Genomic DNA, 26,247 nt, shown 5'->3' with positions numbered 1-26,247 from the left:
TCCACTTCCTCCAACTCTAGTTGCTCACAGATGCAGCGCCCCTCCCATTTCCTTCCAAGAGGAAGCCATTTACGACCCCCCTAATTTAACATTTGCCTGGGCCAAGGAAGGCTCATTGTTCAGTTTCCTGCAGTCCGCAGGTGCCACTCCCCTAATTCAATCAGAGAGGTGTCATCTTCTTTTGGCAGGGGCAGCAGAATGCAGCCAGGCCTTGGAACACAGCTGCTGATCAAGTTTCAACTCCTGTCGGGGTTAGTTGTCAGGCAGAATTCAATCTCTTTAAGCCAGGCTTCAGCTAAATGTCACTTTGGTTCCCAGTTTTCTACATTCAAACCAAACTTGCAATTTTTACACATGCAGCTAGAACACTGATTCTAAGTTCAAAACTATGACATTTAAACAATTGCAACCTATGTGACACTCAAAAGTAGGTCACTCATTTATCCTAAACATTTCGATTTTAGTGGCTTTAAACCCAAATTCACTTAAGCTGCTGACATCCCCAGCTATTTTCAATACATACATTAGACAATTACTTCCTTCCCGTCATTTCAGAATATAGTTTTACATTGTATCCACCTCTTAGCAAGTTTTTCTTTGGCCTGGTTTGGGTTCATTTGTTCAGTTTTACACAAGTGTCTGGTGGTTTTAAAACGCCGGCTTTCTGGTAGTGGTGAGCACCAGTATTGCACCCATTTTAGACATTAATAACAACAGATTTTGAACAGCACCATATTCCTTAGCACTGATTTCGCTCATGGCGCTTCTGGCCCCTCACGCTCACACTGGTGGGTGGCAGGTCAGGCGACCGGTTGGTGTGCGCACAAACTGCGCGGATTTCGTGGATTTTGGCGCAAATGTGGGTTTTTCCGCCATCTTGGATTTTCTAAGCCCACAGCACCAAATGTTGTAGCATAATAACTTGAACATGGGTCAAGACACCCAACAAGCCCCCCCGCCCGACTGCGCTTTGATTTCGAGTCAAGGGGAAGTCGGGTGCAAAGGATATTTTGATCCACGCGCTGGTATGTCCGCATCATCTTCTTTCGATTCCTCTGATGGCACAGTTCAGCATTTTTCCTTCATCAGGGTCGTTCGATCAGTTCTCCTTGCTGGTCCTGATGGGAGTATTGGGCGGTACCCCGGGCCCCTCGGATCTTTGCTCCCGGTCCCCAGGTCGTCCTCCGTGGTCAGTATCCAGGTTTCATCTCCCCTAGGATGATAAAGCAAAGCGGCAATACACATTCCTAGACATTTTTCCACCACTATTAATGATGCGGCGAGCATATACATTTTATACATCAGGATACATTTTGCAGTCTTATTTTAAAAACTAGATATAACAGGACACATTGGCATTTAAGAATCATAATATTTTAGAGACTGTATGTGGGATATTTTAGGGTTGGAATGAATTACTCTGGAGCGGCCCCCTCTGGGATTGCAGACGACTCCTCCAGTTGCTGCAGAGTGTGCCTGGGATGGCTACACTTTAGCGGATTGATGTGGACCCACTTGTCTTCCCCCTCTGCCAAACTGCCTTTGGGGAGGCGGATCTTGTATGCCACGGGGGAGATCATGTCTATAATTTCAAAGGGTCCCTTCCATGTAGGCAAACATTTTCGCTGTTTGCCCTGGTTCCTTTGGAAATTGTATAGATAGACCCGGTCTCCCACATTATATTCCTCCCTGGTGGTTTTCAAATCATAGTGAGTTTTCATGCTATCAGCTGCTATTTCTAGATTCCGCTGAGCATAGGCAAAAGCACGTTGGAGGTGTTTCCTCAAATTCTCCACATGCTCATGAGTTGTGGAGGCATTGATCAACGTCTGCTCTTGGGTCCTGTAGAGCAAATGCTGGGGAAGCACCATCTTGCGTCCAGTCATCAACTCAAATGGTGACATTTGAGTTGTAGATGAAGGGATAGATCTGATGGCCATTAGGACCAGAGGTAATCGGATATCCCAACTTGGCCCAGAATCTGCCACAAACTTTTTTAATATGCTCACAATGGTTCTGTTGTATCTCTCCACTGCACCAGAAGATGCTGGCCGGTAAGAAATATGTAGCTTCCTTTTGACCCCCAGTATCTCCCACGTCTTTGTCATTAACTCGCTGGTGAAATGGCTACCTCTTTCTGACTCAATCCTTTGAGGTAGACCAAAACGGGAAAAGATGTGGTTAATCATCAGGGCAGCTGCTGTTTCTGCCTTGCAGTTTGGGGCTGGGAGACATTCCACCCACTTGGTAAACAAGCATGTGACCGTCAAAATGTACTTGTTTCCCCTAGACGAGCGAATCACAGGGCCTATGAAGTTGATTTGCAAATCTGACCATGGCAGTGTCATCCCCCTCTTTTGGAGAGGCAAACGGTGTGTGAGGGATGATGGCTGAAATTGTGCACACACCAGACACCCCTTCAAGTATTGGTCGAGGTCCTGGCCCATGTGTGGCCAGTAAGCAACCTCTCTTAAGATCTCAAGTGTTGTATGAAAACCCCTATGACCGGCGGTGGCTGCATCGTGGGCGTGACTTAAGATCAGGCTTCGGAATGAGGTAGGCACCACCCACTGATCATGGCCAGCTTGGGATTTCCTTACCAACAAACCGTCTTGGATTCGGAACATTTTTGGACATTTCATCAACACTCTAAGGTCCTCCTTCCCAATGTAATCGGTATCTGTCAGGGGAAAGTTCTCAGGGTCCTCAATGTGTTGGTAAAACTTACCAATTATTGGATCCCCCTTCTGAGCCGTAATTAAATCAGCATCAGGGGTCTCCTTACTCCATTGTGCAGTTGAAAGATCATTGTGAGCATTTGTCTGGGACCTAGTGATAGCAGTGACCTGGATTTCCCCCAACAGGGACTCAATCTCTATTAGATCCCCTTGGATGGCCCCGGTTTTGGCCAGCTGATCAGCTAAGTCATTTCCAGTTTTGTCTGGTCCCTCTACTTTGGAATGACCCTTGATCTTTTTCCAGTAGATGGTCATCCCATTCGATGAGACCAGATCATCAATATTTTGGATTAACTTCCCATGTTTCAGGGGTTTGTTATTAGCACATAACATGCCTCTCGTTTTCCAATTAACCAGGTGCTCCACAAACCCGTTCCGTACATAATCTGAATCTGTGATTATGACCAGTTTGTGGAGTTGATGTTGGACAGCATTGAGGATGGCTTGATACACAGCCATCAATTCTGCCACCTGACTAATTCGGGGACCAATTTTGTACCCAGCTGAGGGTTCTGGGGACTCATTCACCCATGCATTCCGTACGCCGGCCACCAGTTCTTTCTCCCCGTTGTTGTCAACATGGTAAGAGCATCCATCCACATAGACAGTGGGTATTCCTTCACACTTGTCTTCTTCAAAGACTTTGTGTGGGGAATTAAGGTATGCCTCCATGTTGTGCTTGATTTTTAGACTTTCGTCCTCGAGACAGTTTTCTCTGGCGCAATCATGAAAGTCAGCCAGACCTTGCGCGAGGGGACTCTTCTTGTTTTGGCCATATCTGACCTCCACAGGAAAGCCTTGCATTGACATAATCCAGGAAGTAATTCGGGAATTACTCACATTTCCGGCCCGGATTCTGTCACTTTGGAGGTATTGCAGAGGCTGGTGTGGAGTCTCCACTATGATGTGTTCCCCCTGGATGAACGGGCGGTAATTCCTCAATGCCCACACCGTTGCCAGGAGTGCCTTCTCACAATCGTTGAATTTTTCTTCCACAGAGGATAAAGTTTTGCTCGCATAGGAGATTATTTAATTGACCTTGTCATGCTTTTGGTATAATACTGCCATCAAGCACATATTAGAGAACCCTGTCTCCAGGAAGAACTCCTTGTTTCTGACAGGGTAAGTTAGGCAAGGCGCTTGTGAGAGGCTTCTTTGGAGTTGTTTTACTGCCTCGGATTGTTCTGGACCCCATTCCCACTTTACCCCCCCTTCAAAAGATGAATCAGGGGTCTAGTGATCTCTGCTTAGCCCTCAATGAACTTTCTGCTGTAATTAGTCAGTCCAAGGAGGCTCCTTAGTTCCCGCGGAGTTGTGGGATCCTCCAGTTTCTGAAGTGCTTCCACTTTCTTTTCTTGGGGACAGAGACCCTGAGGAGTAATCTCATGCCCCAAGAAATTAACACGGGTTCTGCACCACTGTGCTTTCTGAAAGAAAAGTTTTGCTCCGGCGGCCCTCAACTGTGTCAGAACATAGCGGATCTCCGCTATATGTTCCTCCACAGATGAACTTTTGATGAGGACATCATCTACATAAGCCAGATTACCCCTCAGACCCAGGTCGGGCATGGCCTTATGTAGGAAAATGTTGAATTCATTGCCGGAGTTGAGGTATCCGAAGGGAGTTCGGGTCCATGTGTACTGCTGGCCCCCAAAGGTAAAAGCCAGTTTGTATTGGTCCTCCCTACTGACAGGCACGGTCCAGTATCCATTGGTCAGGTCTATTGCAGTGAATACCTGTGACCCCTGAATCTGGGCCAGCCCTTGGTCAATGTAGGGAAGAGGCAATCGGGAAGTATGGACCCGTTTGTTGAGCTCCCTAAGGTCGGCACAGAGTCTCTACTGGCCGTTTGGCTTCAATATTCCCAGCACCGGATTATTGAAGGTGCTGTGTACTGGACGGATCATCCCCGGGGCTCAAGGTTCTTAATTATTTCAGTAAGGGACTCCATGGATGCGAGAGGCAAACGATATTGCTTCACAAACACTGGAGTCATGCCAGGGTCCGTGGGAATTGTTGTTGTGTGGATGTCGGTGCGACCACAGTCATATGAGTCTACCGCAAAGAGATCTTGGAAATCCAAGAAAACTTGTTTCAACTTTTGCTTCTGTTCCAGAGTCACGCAGGCATCAGCTAGGTTGACTCTCTCTTCCACCATCTGCCTGAAGCCTGGAAAGTCTTCTGGTTTTGCTATCTCAGCAGCCTCCTCCAGCTGGGTGGAGAAGTCCCTGGTCAGAGTGCTGATTTGGACCGGAGGCTTCAGGTGGGAAAGACAGCCCTCATGGACCTGGAAAATCACCTCATCCCCTCTGAAGTCACAAGTCACATCTTCCTTACCATAAGGGCAAGAAGTGTACACCAGGAAGTTCCCCCCAGGCCGGGTAAAGATCCGGTCTGGTGTGTATTGTCATCACTGTCACTGTCAAAACAGCCCTTGGGGATTGGTCCTAACAGTTAATTTCCTAAATCAATGGAGAAATGTCGGTCATCAACCGCCATTCCAATAATGGTGCCCGCGGCTAGAGTAATACTCTTTAATTCGCTGTTATCCACCTCTATTGGAATGGTGTCATGTTCTATGTTGACTAATGGTGTTGGGTTTACCCCCAACCCTTGCTGTTGGAGAGAAGCATTTAGATGAATATAAGCATCAGGGTTTTTCAATTTTTGTCCTCTTTTAACTTTCACTCCCAGGGAGAATTGTCGGGTCCTTTCTGGGATGGTGATTTCCTCTTTAACCTGAATTTCAAATGCATAAGGTAGCAATTGAGCTGACCTAAATGCTTTTTCTGGATCATCAAAGCCCATGGGATTATCCGCTAATCGGGACCAAGCTTTGAAGTTTATTAGGTCCAAACTAATGGCAAAGCGATTGAGAATGTCACTGCCTAAGTAAAAGGCGGCAGTGACGTCTCGCACGACCCAACAATTATGGACTATGCTCTTGTTGCCAATGGAGATTTTGAGCATACACCTGCTTGGAAGGAGATGTTTGGAATTGGGTGTTTCCAGATCCATTTCCCATTTGTCTATCAGTTTGAATGTGGGAGTGGCAGGATCTTTTGAGAGTTGGCGGAACATTGCTTCGCTGATGAAGCTCTTACCATTGTTCACACACACTCGGCCGAGAACAGAGTCCTTCCCATCATTTAACTGAACAGGGATGAACAACTGCTCTCCAATTTGCTGAATATCAGCCAGGCTCTGAGCTCATTTCACATCTCTCTCGTCTATCGGAGTGGGAATGTCCGATTGTGGATTAGTAAAGAATTTCAGAGTGTTTCCTTCCAGTGTGGAATACCACCTTAAACTGGAAGGAAGGTTGATTTTCAGAAATAGAGAGGATTCCCCCCCCATCACCAGTCTGTTGTTCTACTGCTATTACTGTCACATCTGGAATTTGGTTGTTCTGGAAATGAAAATCTACTTGGTCAGATTTTTGTTCAACGGCATGTGCCGTTTAAACTAATATGGTTGACACTCTGTTTTAATTTTATTGGTCGGCTAGTCTGAGTCCAGAGGACCTTGTTTACGCAATATATTAGGGGTGACAACCTTCTCAGAAGGTCATTCCCTAGTAAACAAGGGGTGCCCTCTGGAGTCACTACTATGACCGGGTGTTTCACCTTGTGTCGTCCAATTTTGATGTCCAAATCGGCAGTCCCCTCAACGGAATTTCCTTCCCGTCAAAGTTCTGGAGTTGTCCAGGAAGAGAGGTGAGAGGAATACGGTAATTCTCCCCCCTTCCTGCATTTAGTTCATCAAAGGCCCTTTTTGACAGAAGGGTAGCTTGGGATCCGCTGTCCACCAGTGCCGAAATTGTACCCTGCCCCTGTACTTGTACCGGGGCATAGTATCTTCCCTCCTTCTCCTCAAGGGGGCACAGATAATGCACATTTTTGGACAACTGGTGGGCTAATTTTCTGGTTTTGGACATTGCAAGAGAAGAGATTTGGGCAGAATTCTGTGGAGAGTCATGGGAATCTGCAAGAAAAAGTTGGCAACTTGAAAGAGGATATTCGAGTTCCCCTGGTTCCGGTCCTGGGCCGCCCCCCCTTTTTGGAGGCAGTCACCAGAACGGGTTTGAACCCGGGGATTTTGATGCTGTTGGTTCTGGGATAGTATGATGGGCGGCAACAGCTCAATCCCCACATCTACCCAGTCTAGTTTGGAATCCCTTGGGACCCATTTTTCCTTGGGAGGAGTTCCCCCATCTCTGAAGGAGAAGATCATTTTCCCAGGATCCTCTGAGGACCGCTCTCCCTCAAATTGGATGACCTCTACCTCCTCCACAAAATGGGTCTGTTTGGGTCCTTTGTTTCTCCTACCTCCTCTCTGCTCCTTGGGTGGCAGACTTCCAGGGGTAGGAGTTTTTGTTTCCGGTTCCTGGTTTTCCAGGGGTTGTTTACAAGTTGGGAAGGAAGCTTCCTCCAAGGCTTTACACCCCCCTTCCTCTTGTGCCTCCTCCCTGGGAACCGGTGGGTTATCGGGGTGCTGTACCCGTCATTGTTCTGGAGCACCAGGCCCAGAGTTTGGGGCATTCTGCGGTGGCATGCTCATCTGAGGGTTCTGTTGAGCCCTCAGTATGTGACCCAGATCCCGTGCCATATTTTGGACCTGGCGCTCAAGTTGTGAAACCTGCTCAGGCTGATACGGGGTTCTGTTTTCTCCCCTGGGCTGATCCCGGGAAGGGTAACTATCCCTTCTCTGGTAATACCCTGGGTTGGGAAGATTTGGGTACCCCTCCACCCTTGGCCTCCCCTCTCCCGGATTAGGTTGTCTGGGCTCAGGTAATTGGGGAAAGAAGGATTGATGGTTTTGGGGTTGGAAGTTGGGTGGATACCTGGGGAACAAGTTCTGCCCAGGATTTGGTGAATTTCTGCCCTCCTGGGGGAAGTGTGGAGGGAAGTTCCCTGGGTTGGGCGCTTGGTTGGATCCCCCCCCCTTGAGCCGGAGGAGTCCACACATAACCCAGGATTGGACTGTTTCCCTTATAGCGGGGACTTACATAGTCAGGGGAGCGGGTGACCCCATTTGTGGGACTACCTCCTTGACTCCCTGTCTGTGACTGGCCCGAGGGCCTTCTGGGCTGTGAATTAGTTGGTGCAGGCAGGTTTTTAGGTCCCCCATCTCCAAATCTAAAACGGGGGCAACCTTTACCTCTGCCACCTTGGCAGCAGCAGGGGTGCTGTTGGTTTTGGGGTTTTTGGGCTGATTCTTATTTTCCACCGGTTTCTGCACCTCATAGATGCGGGTGGCTTGCTCAATGACCCAGTCTAAAGATCTTATTTCGTGAAAATCTCTCACGAGCTGGGTCATTATGTATTTGGGGAGTGCATGGAAAAATGTGTTGATGAATTCTCTGCTGTCCGTGCGCACCCTTCTGGTGGTCTGCGCAAAAGCACGCTTTAACTCCTTCACAAATTCTTGTGGGGCCTGATCGTCCCCACAATGCAAATTGTAGGCTGCCTTGCGAGCCTCTTGAGGATTTCTATGAACAGAAAAATGTTTCAAGATGGCTGCCCTATAGGTGGACCATCTTGAATGATTTTGGTCCTCCAGCCCTGCAAAGAAACTGGAGTATTCTGGGGAGAATGTCCATTTGACGTACTGGATGCAGCTACTCTGTCCTTCAAATGGAAAGTCTCCATAATTTTCTCAAAGAGCTCCAAGTGTTCCCAAACAGAATACTTGGAATTCTTGTGATAAGGGGTGATGACACTCCTTATTGGCTTGATCTGCTTTAAGGGGTCCTTAAGCAAGGCCCTTATTGCCTTATTGGCCTTTTTGGTTCGGGTAACCCTGGTCCATTCATCCTCTGACTCAGAAGCACTGCTCCCAGAGGTTCCTGTCTGATCTTCCAGGCTCTCCCGGATTCTGCGAGCCTGGGAATGGCTGGCAGAATGTGGGGACCTGGTCTCCTGTGTCCTGGGCCGCTCAGAGGAGTCTTCAGATCCCTCCTTGCTGCCAGGATTTGATGGGTACCCCCCCCACTGACCTTACTGGGCAGAGGTTTTCAGGATGCCCTTAGTGGGCCTACTCTCCTGGGGTTCCCCACTAAATTGCACTGTGCTTGGGTGCCCATACCCGGATGCCCGCCCATCCATTCCTGGGAGGTACTGGCCTATGAACCCCATACTTTTGGCTGGATAGTAATCTGCCCTCCCTGTGACCCTGGGCTCATGTGCGCCAGGAGATATGGGGTGGCAGAGTCCAGGGACTGGGAGAGATGAAGGCCTCTGGTACTAGGGCTCCTGAGGTTATGCTCAGGTGTTTCCCTTTCCCAGCGAACTTCATCTCTATCAGCCCCTGCTCCCTGTTGCAATGCAAGAGCCTGCACTTTCAGTTCCTCAGTTAAGGCCTTACTAGACTCTATCAGTCTCTCCTGCATGGCTACCTGTTGCTGGAGCCTATCATTGTGCTGACAGAGAGCCTCATTCTCTCTCTGTGCCTCCTGATTGGTCCTGGAATACTGGGCCAGTCTTTGCTGCAGGAGGGTTACCTCCTGAGTCCCATCCCTACTGGCCTGCTCCTGTCTTGCCAGAGCATCTTCCACCCTCCTGGTGTGCTCTAACAAGTTCTGATGCTCTTTTTGGAGGTCACCCAGCCCCTGGAGGGCCAGGTGATTTCCTTCAATTTTTTCTTTTAATTGGCAGACTTCCTGGCCTAAGGTGTCCCTTTCCTGACTACGAGCCTGCATCAGTGCCGCCAGATCGTCCCTCTGCCTTTGAAAGGCACCAGCTTTCTGGCATTCTTGATCAAACTCTGCCTGGGTATCCAGGTCTTTCAAAATCAATTTATTGCTTTCCTCTTTCTCTCTGTCTAGTCGGATATGCAGGGTGGCTACCTGCTCTGTGCATGCCCTGTTAAAGTCTAGTTGTTGCTCCAGCTTTTTCTGGCTCTGCAGTAGGGAGTCCAAACCTTCTTGGTACTCCTTCTGCAAGGCCAGAAATCTGGTATCCTGGTCAGCCTTTTCCTGTTGCAGGTTATCCATATCCTCCTTTATTTTAATAATATACTGCCTAGTATCATTTTCTGACTCCTGGCTCCAGTGCAGCCTCTGCTCAAAAGAGTCCAGGTCAGATTGGGCCTTCTCTAATGCCATCAGTTGCCTATTTGCCAGATCTTGGCCTTCAGCACATTTGTCCTGTATGGCTCCCATATGTAAATATAAGTATGCCGCTACCCTGGCAATCTTGTTGTGCTCATCCTTGGCCTTAGGGGCCATATATAGTTCACTCAGGGCCACATGTAAGGGACCCTGATCGCTCCATATATCTGACCCTGTTTCAGTGATCTGGGGTGCGATTGCCTGCAACCAGACGCCTGGTCCTGATGAGCCCACTCACCTCTCACAAATAGCTTATGTAAGAGGTGTTCTCTGGCTATTTTGATATCTACCAAGGTCGTCATTCTGGAACTTGATTTCCTTCCTGACTTATAGAAGTTTGTATTTTATTTTGCAAAACAGACCGTTTCCTTAGAGCGTTCCTTTGATGGGTGTTTTTACAGTGTAACAAGGCGTGGTGATCCAACAGAATTTATATATCCTGTCAGTTAGCACACTGTATTAATCTGCACAAGTGATAGATCTAATCCAGAATCCCGGACGAGCCCCCACTCTGTTAAATGACTTCAATTCAGCAATCCCACTAAGTCAGTCCCTTGTCTGGGATTGCTCAAGGGAAGCCCTTATTTATATATTTTTATGACAAGTTATAATCTGGATGATGAACCCTTGTATAACGCCCCTCTCTTTGTATCCCCCTGACCTCACTGAGCCAAGAAGTAGGTTTGTTTTGCAATTTAAAAGGTTTATATGAAAAATTAAACAATATATATATATATATCACGCTTTTATAAATAAATTGATAATTGATAGCACACTTGTGAATATGAGCAGTAATCAGCAATAGGTAATCCTACAGTAGCACAGTTCTTGGTTACGTATGAATAAGAACAGAGGACTAAGGGAGCAGAGAATGCTGTATATGGTTCAAGGAAATGCAAGGTGGGACAGAATGCAACACAGAAATAATTTGATATGATTTCAGCAAAAGATAATATGATTACATTTTCTCTGACAATTCACTCCCCCCCTATGCAATGTAAGGAGATGGAAGTAACACACACAGTCTTCAGGAATACAATCACAGTACCATCCAAATTCAGTTCCCCCCTAGCAAGCTTAGAGAAACAGGGATGATTTTAAACCCAGGTAAAGTACTTTAAAGGTGGTATGCAAAGAAGGGAAAATATGCTTAAAATGCTTTTAATTCCCTCTAGAGGTTTAGGGTGAGTGAGAGCTACTTTAAATTAGTTCAGGATCACTTTAGCAATGCTCTATGAATGATTGTCAGGTTGCAAACGAATTTCAGCAAAGGAAAGCGAGAAGCTGCTATTTTGACAAGTAAAGAAATTTGAGCCAAATCGCAAATCGCTGCACTTTTTCCGAGTGCGTCGAGCACGATTACGGAAAAAGTATAATGAATAGAAAGTCGGTTCTGGGTTCGTTAGAAAGCCTAGAATCTTAGCTTTAAAATGAAAGTTAAATCTTGCTTCTAAATCTTTGCTGCACAAACGGTTCAAGAGATACGGACGATTTTATGAAGGTGGTTTTTCAGAAATGAAATAATGATTCAAAATGGCAAAATGACACTTTTACAGGTTTAAAATCAGAGAAGGGACACACAATTCTATGAGGCAGTTCTGGACAGGTTCAAATGTTTTGAATCAGATTAATTTAAGCTAAGAGATTGGTTTTGCACAGTTCTGGCAAAGTACTCACACTATGAATTTGAAATAGGCCATCAGGGTCTGGTCAGCAGGTTGGACTGGACTCCGGGTGGGTGGTTCTGAAGTCACAGCTCTCTGGTTCAGCTCACAGTGATCTGGTCTGGTCTCTCTGGATACAGCACTGCTTTCTGGGTACTGGTTCTGGAGTTCTCCGTCAGCGTGCTGCTCAGGAATTCAGTTCAAGGTTGGAAAATGAATGTCCCTGTCTGGCTTCCAGTGGCTCTTTTTATGTCTTTTGAAAATGGGTGTGGATGCTAACTTTCTGTGTCCAACCCACTCACGATTTGTTAGGTCAAGGATTTCTCTTTGACCTGATTTGAGAAGGGAGCAGTGAGTCAGAGTGAGTCAGTGTCTTACAGTCTATTGAAGAAACGCCCCTTTGCTTTTACCTTAGAAAATCCTTTTCATAACTAAACATATTTCCCAGATACACAAGTGGTTGACATTACATGTACAGATTGCAGATGATTTAAGGTACATTCTTATTCAACTCTGATCTTCCTAAGAGCTTGCATGTAAAAATGACTACTTATTTTCGTTTTTAGTTGGTTTACCAATATCGGATGTTTACCAAAAATGGCACAAATGTACACCGCCTTTGTACACATATTCCAGTACATTTTCAATTTTCTAGTGTGAACCCCATTTCTGCAATCTCCATAATTCTTGGGGTTTTGCCTCAGAACATGGTACAGAGTTCTAACACCTCTTAAAATGTGCACAGAAAAATCACAAGAATAATGATATTAATTGTATAATTCTGACAAGTCTGTACTATGAATTATCCATCTTTTTAAAATCATGCTCTGGCCCAGAGGGGTGTGGTTTCCCAAAGCACATGGTGGAATTTCTGGTTTGTCCACTTTCTCCAACTCAAGTTGCTCACAGATGCAGCGCCCTTCCCATTTCCTTCCAAGAGGAAACCATTTACGACCCCCCTAATTTAACATTTGCCTGGGCCAAGGAAGGCTCATTGTTCAGTTTCCTGCAGTCCCCAGGTGCCACTCTCCTAATTCAATCAGAGAGGTGTCATCTCCTTTTGGCAGGGGCAGCAGAATGCAGCCAGGCCTGGGTACACAGCTGCTGGTCAAGTTTCAACTCCTGTCGGGGGTAGTTGTCAGGCAGAATTCAATCTCTTTAAGCAAGGCTTCAGCTAAATGTCACTTTGGTTCTCAGTTTTCTACATTCAAACCAAACTTGCAATTTTTACACATGCAGCTAGAACACTGATTCTAAGTTCAAAACTATGACATTTAAACAATTGCAACCTATGTGACACTCAAAAGTAGGTCACTCATTTATTCTAAACATTTCGATTTTAGTGACTTTAAACCCAAATTCACTTAAGCTGCTGACATCCCCAGCTATTTTCAATACATACATTAGACAATTACTTCCTTCCCGTCATTTCAGAATATAGTTTTACATTGTATCCACCTCTTAGCAAGTTTTTCTTTGGCCTGGTTTGGGTTCATTTGTTCAGTTTTACACAAGTGTCTGATGGTTTTAAAACGCCGGCTTTCTGGTAGTGGTGAGCACCAGTATTGCACCCATTTTAGACATTAATAACAACAGATTTTGAACAGCACCATATTCCTTAGCACTGATTTCGCTCATGGTGCTTCTGGCCCCTCACGCTCACACTGGTGGGTGGCAGGTCAGGCGACCATTTGGTGTGCGCACAAACTACGCGGTTCTCCTGGATTTTGGCGCAAATTTGGGTTTTTCCGCCATCTTGGATTTTCTAAGCCCACAGCACCAAATGTTGTAGCATAATAACTTGAACGTGGGTCAAGACACCCAACAGGTTCTAACGATCACCACGGCACAACGGATTCATATGAAAATCAAAATAGAACTGGAAACTGAAGAAAAGAAATTCCTTAATGACAATGCATTAGCTTACGCACGTGAAAAGCTTAAGGAAATAAATAAGGTCATGGACCAATTTATGGTGGATACTCTAGAGAAAAAGCATAAAAAATTGGCTAAGGATATGTCAACCTTCAAAATAGAGAAAGTATACCCTTACCTGTCGCCAGACTACAGAGAAAACAAAGAGAAAGAGAGAACACAGAACACAGCAGGTGCTGCCAGACAAAGAAGACGCTGGGTTATATTCTCGGACACTTCAAGCTCAGGCTCGGGCTCTGGAGACCCTAACCCTCAATTTGGGTGGAACATGCAGCCTAGACCACCATTCTTTCAACAACCACTGCCTTTTTTAGGGAAAGGGAGCCTCAACAACAACTTTTGGGGCCCCCCACCGATGCCACATTCGGCTACCCGGCCTGGCACAGACCAAGGGGACAATGTCGCAATCGACGTTGCTAGCCACTCCTGATACACTACCAGTCTCTCTGGGGAAAACCTAACCAATGAAGATTTAGCAGTGCTCACAAAAGGTCTCTCATATGTCCCAACTAACAACACTGATTGGTTTGGATGGGAAAATGAACTCCAACACTTCTTCCGATCTATTAGACTCAAGGCACACTTCCAAGACTCTGTCCAGAGACCAGAAGAGGAAGACACAGGACTGAGACCTAAGTCCAACTATTGCCCCAATGACAATGATACAGAACCAGCCCTTATCACCTTCGAAAGGTGTGTCAGACAAGAAGTTGCCAAAATTGGCCAAACACAGAACTCTATCAGACACAACCTGACTAATGGAGAACGTCAGGCTCTCTAACACCTATCCACAAACAACAACAATGTGATTAAGGCTGCCGATAAAGGGGGAGGAATCGTGGTGCAAAGCATCTCACAATACAAAGAAATGGTGTTGACTCTTCTCGATGAGAGGACCAATTACAAAGTACTGAGCAAAGATCCCTCAGCCACAATCAAACAAGAGTTCTCTTTGTGTACCAGGTATGCCCGTGAACACGACGGAATTACAGATAAGGAGGAACTTTTTCTCAACACCTCAGAAGAAAGAATTCCAGCATTCTATGCACTTCCTAAGCTCCATAAAGACGCCACCTCTCCGCCCGGAAGACCGATTGTGTCAGGTTGCGGATCAATTCTTTAGCCCCTCTGCAAGTTTATTGATTTCTTTCTGAAACCACTATGCCAACTTACTCCCACCTACCTCAAGGATACGATGTCCACTATCAACTTGTTTGAAAACCTAACCTTCGACAGTGAGACTGACCTCCTGGTGACTCTGGATATAAAAGCCCTCTACACCAGTATTCCACAAACGGCAGCCCTCAACTGCATACCTAACCACCTAACTCACCATATGGAACAAGAACGGGCCCCAGTCAACTTCATCCTGGAATTACTGGAAATAGCCCTGACCAAGAATTCGTTTATGTTTGAAGAAACCTTCTACCTTAAAACTTCCGGGACAGCTATGGGGGCAGCTTTCGCCCTGAGCCTTGCCATAATCTTTATGGCAGAATTTGAATCTATCCATGTCCTCACTCAGCCGAACCCATTCTTTAACAATATTAATCGATGGTACAGATGCATCGATGACATTGGGCCTCATTACACGTAATGCGGTAAACCATGGTGCTATTAGCACCATGGTTGCCGCCGGTACCATACCGTTAGCACCATGGAGAAAAGGGGAATTACCACCCCATTCCAAGGTTGGCGGGGCGGTTATTCTCCCCCTTTCTCCATGGCCCTTCCCCATTCCTATTTTTGCCCCATAGGGCTCAATGGGAATGGGGAAGGAGATAATTACGGTACTGCAAATTGCGGTACCGTAATTAGCACCAAGGTCCCTTTGCGGGTCCCAACTTTAACGGCTGGTCTGCACCAGCCATTAAGGTTGGGTCCCGCAAAGGGACCTCGTAGTAAGGCGGTAAGGGTTTACCGGTACCGGTGCCCTTACCGGTACCGCTAAACCATTACCACCTACCGTGTAATGAGGCCCATTATCTTTGTCTGGGGGGGTACAGCCAACACGCTTACGGCCTTTCATGAATGGCTCAATGCCAGATCCACTGACCTTCAATTTACCATCACCAGCAGTGTGACAACTATCAACTTCCTGGACCTCACAGTCAAAGTGGAGGAGTGCAAACTTACTTGCACTCTCTTCAGAAAGGAAACCGACAGGAATTCCCTTCTTCAATACCGGAGCAATCATCCACAAAGCCTCAAGACTAATCTCCCATTTGGACAGTTTCTCAGGCTCAGACGCAATTGCTCTGACATTCGCCAATACCAACATCATGCAGAAATTCTGGAATCCAAACTTACAGCACGAGGGTACCCAAAGAAATTACTCAGAAACACCAGAAAAAGAGTTCGCTGTATCCCCCGCGAAACATTGCTTGAGCCCGAAGTTAGAGACACAGAGAACACCAGAATTACCTGTGTGACTACATTTGGACCCAACACCAATAGGATCAAGAGCAGTATCAAGCAATTCTGGCCACTGATCCACCAAGTCTTACCTGGAGAACCTCCACCACGGATGGCCCTTAAACGCTCTAAAAACATCAGTGAATGGCTGACACATGCCAGACTCCCAAAAAAGACTCTCAGAACAGGCTTCTGGAATCTAAGAGAAATCACAGGCCACTACCCGTGCGGGACATGCACGGTCTGCCACTTCACTGACAAAATAAAGACCTTCAAAATCCAAGGCAAGGACTGGGCGTTACGCCAGCACACCAATTGCAAAACACCCAATGTCGTCTACGTAATCGCCTCTGTTACGTAGGCCAGACCAGCTGACCAATACACAAACATATTGTGGAACATCGGTCCAGGATCAGATGTCGGACCCTCACAGCCCCACTGGTCTCACATTTCCTGGAACTACAGCACAACCAGGACCAGCTCAAATGGTGGGTGCTTGAAAAAATACAGAACTCGGGGAATGTCACCAGTGCCCTGAACTATAAAGAAGCATGGTGAGTTTTCAAGTTACGCTCCATCGAAATATGCCTTAATAAGGCAGCACCATTAGACAGACAATCGGTACTATTAAGGGGGTGACAAGAGTTTCCACCCCTCTCTATTCCTTTAACCCCCCCCATGGTGCAGCTTGCCTCCAGTTGCACCTCTCACCACCTCTTACTCCAGTTATTTAGGAGTATGTTAATTAATCTTTTCCATATAATCCAACTGTAAGTTAATGCTCCTGCGACTAGCCAGCCACGAGTTACAGGCTAGCGGTTGGATTACCCATTATTTATACACACACTTGTAGCTTTCTATCTGTTTTCCCCTCCCCTCCACTCCTCTCCCCCCCTGGCAGCCTCCAATACACCTGTGCAACAGGGCAGTATGGGACCCTGGTCTGTCCCCCTCCAGCAGTTCAATTACGCTGCCCTATGCCCCTTCCACCAGCCACAGGCCTACTAGACAGCACTAGTGACCGACAGTACAGGTCCCGCTCAGCCTCTGTGTGCAGGCACACGTACACACCCAGTGCGTGGCACACAGAGCATGCGCTCGTCCCTTCTAATGACAGGATGGCTCTGCCCTTCGATCAAACTTCAGGGCCAGCTCCGTACAATTTAGTGGGGCGGACTAGCGTTACTGTCGATGCTCGCCACTTTAAATTAATACATTTTTTTGTCCCAGGCAGCCGGGCAGCTCTATTTCATAAATTACATACATGCGCCCGCTGCGCATGCGCATGGGAACAGTGTCCCGATGCGCAGCCCGGCTGCGCATGCGTACAGGAACAGTGTCCCAATGCGCAGCCCGGCTGAGCATGCGCACAGGAAAAGTGCCCAGGTGTGCGGCCCGGACGCGCAGACTCTGCTATTATACACGGCTTTCCTTCCATACCGAGCCCGCACATGTGACTCTGCAGAGCTTCTCTCAAGTTTAGAGGTAAGACGCCACTTTACAGGAGAGCGCCCCAGCTCCCACCAGCCAGACTGTCAGAACCCCCCTTTACACTTTACTACTGCACACACCCAGTTTAGAGGCACGTAACATAACGGCACTTTTTGCCTTTCTGCCTTCCCCTACAGAGCCCACTTCCTGTCTTTGTCTACAGGGGTGCATCTTAAATCTACAGCCCCACAACTGATTTGTGTCGGGTCTATACTCCTGGAGCCCTCTACCTGCCTAGGGCTTCGGATGGGCATCAACTGACTCTGGCCACTACTATTGTTAATTACTGGAGGTCGTTTGAAAACCTCACTTTACCACCAGGTAGGAATTTTGCCTACCCTCAGGTTCCTTGTTCTTTCTCATGCTTTTACCATTAAGGGCTGTACTAGCTCTGACATACACATTGGTGTTTTTCAGATGCAAGGTGGGGTTCTGCCTTTCAACCCCACCCAGAGGCTGCGCCCCCTGCCACCATCCTGCTGCTGACTGACTACAGCCCTATGAGATGGAATTGCTGCCTATCCCTTTCCGCCCTTCTCCTGTTCCCCCCCCCCCCGGACCCAAGCTTAAGGTTGGCTTGTTGTTGTTGTTGTTTTTAAATGAGAGTTTTTCTCTCTTTTAGCTATACAGGCGCCCAGTCTGGATAAAGCATACTGTTACCTGTTGTAGGTACAGGATATTCCGTGAGTTTCTAACATCCACCCCCTTTTTGTGTTTACCACCTCTAGGGAGATACAATCCTCTTTTGGCCCAGATGAAGGCACACACCCTGGAAGCCGAAACGTCCTAGGGTCCAGTGTTACTACTGTTGACCCAACTTACATCTCTGGAAATCTTTTGTTTCCTGATGTAGACCGACTGAGGATTGGTCACTCATAGATCGAAAAACCAGTGTACAATTGTATAGGACTCATAACTGATACTGCAAGGACAATTGTTCCTGACCTATATTCAAATGTACACCATCTACTAACACTCACCAGTCTGTCCTGCTTTGCTGTTGGTGTAGCATTCCCCGAACAGGGTATTTTTTTGTAATTGATGCTAATGTATCTCTTATCATTGATGCCTCTGCTGATTTCGGTAAAGAATTGTTCACTCTAGTGATGATGCCATGCAGATATTGGTCAAAAGTCTATTATCATAATTCAGTCATTGCTTTGCTTTTTGGTTACTCTTTTCCTTTGTTTACAGAACAGTTCTGAGACTTATGCTCGATTACTGTCTGTACCACTTTTCCTTGCTTTTCCATTTTATCAGGACACCGTATTTTGTGTTTTGTTGTTTTGATAAAGAAAGCGGTGTGCAATAATAATAAAAACTGCACCTAAAAAAACATTGTTTCTCTTAATAACAAAGAGCACACTCATACAACACAATTTATATTGTCTTGTTTACCCCCCAGGGGGTTCTAGATTACATCACTAGGATGAATCATTGGTGAATCTTTGCATACACCACCAATTCCAATATAATTAATTACATACAAAAGTTATAGTATGTCTGAACTTTGTTAGGCGACTACCCCTCTTTGTGACTTATTGTTTACCTCAGCCTTAGGTTCCGCCATTAAGGGCTGCCCCTCTAGTTTACCTAGTTAAATGGGTTGGACAGTCTAATGGGGAGCAGTGATTGTTGGTTCCACCTGTCCGAACTCCATCTACCTTTTCAGTCTTTGTTGGTTGATGGCTGCAGGCGCCACAGGCTAACACTGGCCAACACGTTCTGGTGTTGTTTCTAGAGTGGTCCTAGAGTAGAAGAGGAGTCAAGTGGCTCTACCGGAAGTCCGGCCCCCATTTTTCCTATATGTTGGAAACTGGAAATTGGAGCATGAGCAACACCAGTGATGGTACCTATACTGTGAAGAGTCCTTGTAAAAATATATCCATCCGTAAAGCAAAAATGACGCACCCAGTAGAGATGCCAATGAAGAGAGTATATAGACGTTGCAGAATCTGATGGCGAAGTAAAGAATTGAGCAACATTTCATGTGCGGAATCAAGATTGCATGCATGGAGTGCACTGAAGAAAATGCAAGCCGTTTTACAATTGTACAGATGCTGAAATGCAAGTAGACTATAATCCTAAGGCTGGCTATACGTAGTTAATAGAGTGTAGCCGGTGCCGCCAATGTATATATGTGTGTATAGAATCGGGATGATCTACGACACATTTTAGCAAACTAGGACCCCATGATTAAAAGGGCTGAAAGTGTGGCGTGATACAAGAAAACTGCTGAAATTGAAGGAAGATTTGGGAAGGCTTGCCTGGTCCAGTGTCAAGGGTTTAGGCAGATACAATGAACGTGAGAAGCGAGGCGAACTCCGGTTGAGGTGTAATGGAAAAACATTAGAAGTGCCAGGTTTTATTCATTTAATAGTGTTAAATGCGACGAAGGGGCGCAAAACACAATCTCCTGTCACATGGTCAAGTCGAAAATAGACTTTGGGCAAACCACACAGAGACTGGAGATAAGGCTGTGCTCACCCTCCCCTTTATTCTCAGGCACAGTGATCCTTTGAAAGGCTGTGTTCAATGAATAATTTGAATGGCAGACAGCAGGAGTGATGATGTATGATGGGCTAGTTGGATGGGAAGGCATGGCCAAGTCCAACCCTCCAGCACCTGGGGCACCAGAGGTGGAATATTCCAGAAGGGTACACACGTGCCAACCAATCAGAGAGCCCTATAGTTTGAAAGCCAACGAAATGTCATGTATTTTGATGAAACGGAAGAAGACTTGCACTAGGGGTGGGCATAGTTGTCCAACTGACCTTAGAGCCCCAATCACAACTGTGTTCTCCATATAAAACATATAAAATATACCTAGATGTTCCCCTTAAATCTATCATAAAGCCCTGTAGGTTTTGCATATTTTGGCATGTAGTATGACATCACGTATGATGAGTTATTGTTATAAATACAATGTTTTTTTGAAATGCTTTGAGACTTATGCTGTGGGTCATCAGTTAACGCCTGTTGTACTCCCTGTTTTAGACAATTTCAATTAAAAGCAATTATGTTTTGCCAACTTCCTGAGTCGGTCTGATTATTGGTGCCAGAGTAAGATCTGCATCCCCATCCATCCCAGATAGCGCTACCTCGCTTAAAGGTCCTATGGGTTCACTTTGAATTGGGGTCCTTTGCTGCAGGGGCTGCATGGACAAGGGAGCTGCCCTGGATGGTCGCTTTATATGGGTTTCTGCCTAACCAGTCAGGGGAGGTAGGAGTGATGGGAGGAGGGTGGGGAGAGTGGAAGCAGCAAGCTGTGTGGAGGGGGAAGGAGCCGTGCCACAGAGAGCGCGATGGGCACTTGGTAAATTAATTTAGACAAAGAGCCTCAAATAAGGCTCACAGCCCTTCTAAGGTCTCGGGTGGATAGGTCTGGGGGGGATAACTCACCTGCAGGGCCAGGAAAAAAGTGGCGAGCCAGCGTGGGCTGCAGAGACTAGGCCTTCCTTGTGTGATCTCTTTTCCTGATCAATCATGGGAGGTGGGAGAGATGGGAGGTGGTTGGAGGGAGGGGAAGCAGCAAGCTGTGTGGAGAGGGGGGGGGCCAGGCCAGAGAGACCGCCTGAAACAAGTCTGTTTCCTGATGGGTAGAGCTGCACCTGTGTCCAAGGCTACCATTTGCTTTTCTATCATTTACAAGAAATTCCTTGGTCGTTTACTAAAGGTCTGGACATCCTATGTATCAAAGAATCAGCACATAACCTAAAAATGAAACTGGAAGATTTAGTGCAAAATTGATCAGACAGCTCTCTGTTAATCCGTCAAAGATCTGACTGTCACTGTACTCCTTCAAAATCAATTTTAAAAACAGCAAGATACAAATGCGTGGGTCCATATATGCAGCAAGGCTCTGATGTGACAGCATTTAAGATTCTTTGTTTTGGCTCACCTTCACATAGTCAGTTATCCAAGAGGATTAAAACAGCGGGAATGTTCTTTTGAAATAAAATCATAAAATGGTTGTAAATTACTTGTTTTCAATGTTGGGGTGAAATGATGAAATCAATGCCCAAACAGGGATATTTAACAGACACTCCAATAATGATCGCCTTGTGAAAAGATTATATTGATAAACACTGTATGAACATTAACGTACTGCTTCTTTCACTTTTAAGCAATATGTACTAAAAGGGCTTCTGGGTCTGAATCGACTTCATAGGATTCCACAGCTTGCAGAGCTTTTGATTTTAAGGCTTCCTAGAGCTTTTGTTTGATTTGGCCGTTGTCGAGCACCATCCTGCCATGATTTGAATCTTGATGTCATGTTACAAAGCTTTTATTCCATGTCCAATGACCAGTGTAGTGGTTTCAGGGCGCCTAGACTTGCCTCTAAGTTGGAACAGTGTGCCCCCGCCCGGTATCCAGACCTCAGGCGGAGGAGGGAAGAGGAGGGAAGAGGATGCAGAGGGAGATAGGAGGACCGGTAATAGAGAGTGCAGTCGCCACAGGGGGATGCAGATGACCAATCATGATTGCACACAGATCCAGTTATTGGCATAGCTCAGGATTGTGAAAGGAATATTCTGGTATGTTTGGAATCCACTGGATCATCTAAGTGTAGCAGTTTTCATTGTTGGGAATGGGCAGACTCTGAATAGTAATTCTGTGAATAGCAGAGTGTGACAGAGTCATGACTAGACCCTGTGACACGTGATTATAGGTGGAGAACAAAAGGTGAGAGGGAGCGGTATGGCCAGGTTAACAAATTCCAGCATATGTGGAAAGCCTCATACTCTTGAATGTCAGAAGTTATCAAGATCGCATTGAACAGTATAGAAACTGTCCACATTTATAATGGAGCTGACCACGGATATAAAATGGAGCTGGCCGATTTAACCGCCATGCAAACATAACTCCACTACCCTAGGATGAATGTTTTACTTTAGCAAGTATTCCTCTTTAAATTGTGCTATTCTATCAGACATCGAAGGGCTTCTACATACAATGGAGCAAAAAGTACAAATAAGTCATGAAACAAAGTAAAAATATAAAAGAGGCAATTGCAATGTAAAGTAGACACTCCCTGGAATTATGTAAACGTAAAAGCTTGCATTAGTTTTGTTGATCCCCAGAAGCTAGGCAAGTACCAATTATTTTAACTGTTCTCCCTAATCAATAGATAATATAACCCATAAGGCTGAGCAATGGTAACTATGAAAGGTCTATAGAAATCATGGGTATAAGAACTTGGCAAGTGATAAGTAAATCTATGCTTTTTCTTCAAAGAATAACGGGAATTAAAAGATATAAGGCTGCATAATTGTAAATGCATGATTTGTTTTCAAATTGTAACGTTCAAAGTTCATTTATTCCCCTTTTTCTTTAATTTTTGTCTTTAATAATTGACTTCCATCACAATACTATCTCCTCTACTTTTTTACATCTTCTTTATTTCTTAGTAGATTGGCCTTTTGAGCCCTGATGGTGTCATGTAGCCTTTCGTGCTTTCGTGTATGCTGTGTGTAATGACATGTTTTATTTGAATGTCATTACATTAACTTCTATGACGTGCTCTAGGGTCAGTTTCTTTGGCACTTTATGAAGTTTCCCGTAACAATTTGCTTTCTAATCATAATTTCTTTAAAAATGTTGCTTGATCAACTTTTATGATTTTCTTGAATGATAATTTTCTTTGTATTCTATGGACTTTTCTCAAATAATTTGTTATTCAATTTACAAGATATATGTACTTTTGTTAAATGGTTACATTATATCGTTTATATTTTTGGCAGATACAAAATGTGCTTCTGAGGAAGGGGTGACTTCATGAAACACATTGTTTCTGATATATTATATACAACTTTTCTTAACTGTCTATACTTATGAGTAAATGCAGGAAAATCTGTTTTAATGACATGCCACGCAACCAAAAGAAGAAACGTTAAACATCCCTCTACTTTTGAAAATGCTAATAAAATGCTGTGGCTAAATGAGTTTGACTATCTAGGAGTTTGCTTTAATTCAGGTATTAATGGTAAAGCCCATATTGCAAAACAGGGGGCTAGGATGCGACAATCAATGAAAGCATTTTTCGTTTTTTTCGGTTTATGATAACTTGCAGGGTACAACCAATTCAGATCATTTTAGAAACATAAATAGGACAAAGTCCCTGGCTTTTAACAGATAAGGCCTGCCCATTTGGGCCATAACCGATTTGAGACTGTTGCAAGTTATAAAGAAAAAAAAACTTTGATAAGATTATCCTTGCTTTTACAACCCCTGCTTTCAATTTTGCCACAAGTGCAGAATTAAGTATGGGTTTCCTTATGGATGAATTAGCCTTGGAACCTGTGCTTCAATGGCTGTGTACTTGGAACAACGAAAAGGCCATCTTTACACACTTTATTCTTTATTTTTTGTTGGCTAGCCAACAACGTAAGCAGATCCTTTGGCTTAATTATATGAACATGTGTCTTTTAAACATCAATGAAGAAAACCTTTTTATTAATCCAATCATCGCAATAGGGGAAAAAAAGATTTTTGTAGGCTTCAACATGATCTCAAAACTCATATGCAAATCAAATGAGACACAATCGAAGTCGTTAAACATTACAATAGGAAATACATCATTTTAACTACAACTGCTCTCCAGGGCCACCTGAGGTGGAGTTACTGTTTAAAGGACAGATGCCTCATGACTAAACCACTTACCTTTAAGAGCAAATACAACTGTCTGGCAGGGTGAGGTAGGTACTCATAGTTGTTTACTTTGTAATTCACCCATTGAGGATCTCATGCACTTTTTATTTTTTGACCCGACTCACCAGACTTTTAGACTTAGCACTTTAAAGTACGTTTTAAAAGAGCCAAACATTTGGCAATGTCGACCGGCACTTTATGACATTTTAATAGTGGTCCGGTTTGGATAGGATGGACCCTGTTCACTTTTTTACTTGTTGCTTTTAGAGTTAGGCATTCCTTTACAAAACAAATCACGTATCGGTAAACGATCAAATTAAATCTAAATCCACACATTCTTGTTTTCAGGGACTTTCATGCAACAAGTTTTATCTTGATGAAATACTTTCATACTCGCATATGGGATTTAATCATTTTTTAAATTATGTTTTTGCTAGTATATCTTTTTTGTTGTTTGCTTTAACTGTCTCCTCTAATGGAAATTTAATTTCTGAATAAAGAGATTGAATAGAAAACAATTGGAATTGATATATTAAGAAAATTGTCTTGTGAATTTGCAGTCACCATTCCTTTCTATATCTTTACTGTTACATAACATTGTCCCTGTGATTTAGATCAAATTGTTCCAATTTGTTGTAATTGTTTTGAATATTGACATTACCAGCATTATGGTGTGCAGGGGACATAGGTATCCTGATCTTGGGATCCCATCTCTGTATTCTTTTTTTTTTGCTGGTTAAATCTCTTTATTGAGTGATAAACATGAGATGGACACGAGAATAAAGTAAAGGAGTACAGCCTGTTACAGAACTTTGGGCACATACATCAAGTGGTTGTGTAATCATAAGAGAAGCTTTGTGAAAGTACAGATTGCGCATCATTCAGGCATCAAAATCCTGTTCAATCGAAATATCGAGCATGTAAGTACATCACGTGTCCATCGTACCCAACCCAACAATAGGAACCACCCCCTTCCTCATCCTCACATTTTTTCCACAAAATCATCCTTGTATTCACTTTGGTATGCAGTCGGGCCACGCAAATTGTGGGTCGCTTAGCCTATATCGTATCGTGTCATGTCCTGTCAAGGGCCAGCCCTAACTTCTATCAATCTAGCAGGTTTGAGGTTCTTCTGTAGTATGAATGGTGGCATCCTAGACGTGCTTATCTGTAGAAACATGATTAAACCATGCAGCAGGTAAGTATGATAGTATTGGACATCCTTCCAGTGGTTTCCCCCCGAATAGTCAAGCTGTCATTCTTTGCGGAAGCAATAGTTGTGGGTTGGTACAGCTAGGTGTCTTTGGTGATCACATAAATGGTGCGGCTAAGTCTCTGAATCGCTCAGCTTGTTTGCCTCAGGTGCGTCGTTTATCGGAGTTATGTCCTATGGAGCAGAGTCTGGCTAACAACATACGCCACATTTGGCTGGTAGGGTGTTGTGTTGATTTCCAATTAAGGATTATGGTTTTGCATGCAGTAAAAAGTATTATATGTATAACCCTCCGTTGCATGGTATCAGAATGCCAGTCTTCGTTCCAACCCCCAAAGAGAAGTGGCACCGGGGCCTTTTCTATTTCAGTGTTCTCAATACATGTTATTCGCCTGTGCATTGGGCTTGTCCACAGAATATGTCCTAGAGTTCTGAGGCCCCCGCACAGTCTCCAACAGGCATGGGAGCTAGCGAGCTAGTAGTATGTCCTGTGGATGAGTTTTATCGAGACCATCAGCATGACCTCAAAGAAGTCGTAGACATCTCCAGGGTCAAGTGAAATTCCCAGATCTCTGGACAATTGGGAAGCCAGAATCTGATTTCGTGCAAGATTATTGGGCATGCATATCGTAAAGAAGACTTATTGTTTACCTCAGCCTTAGGTTCCGCCATTAAGGGCTGCCCCTCTAGTTTACCTAGTTAAATGGGTTGGACAGTCTAATGGGGAGCAGTGATTGTTGGTTCCACCTGTCCGAACTCCATCTACCTTTTCAGTCTTTGTTGGTTGATGGCTGCAGGCGCCACAGGCTAACACTGGCCAACACGTTCTGGTGTTGTTTCTAGAGTGGTCCTAGAGTAGAAGAGGAGTCAAGTGGCTCTACCGGAAGTCCGGCCCCCATTTTTCCTATATGTTGGAAACTGGAAATTGGAGCATGAGCAACACCAGTGATGGTACCTATACTGTGAAGAGTCCTTGTAAAAATATATCCATCCGTAAAGCAAAAATGACGCACCCAGTAGAGATGCCAA

Source organism: Ambystoma mexicanum, chromosome 3q (assembly GCF_040938575.1).
Source record: "Ambystoma mexicanum isolate Mex_15411 chromosome 3q, UKY_AmexF1_1, whole genome shotgun sequence".
Lineage (NCBI taxonomy): Eukaryota > Metazoa > Chordata > Amphibia > Caudata > Ambystomatidae > Ambystoma > Ambystoma mexicanum.
Note: the sequence above shows the minus strand (reverse complement) of the source record.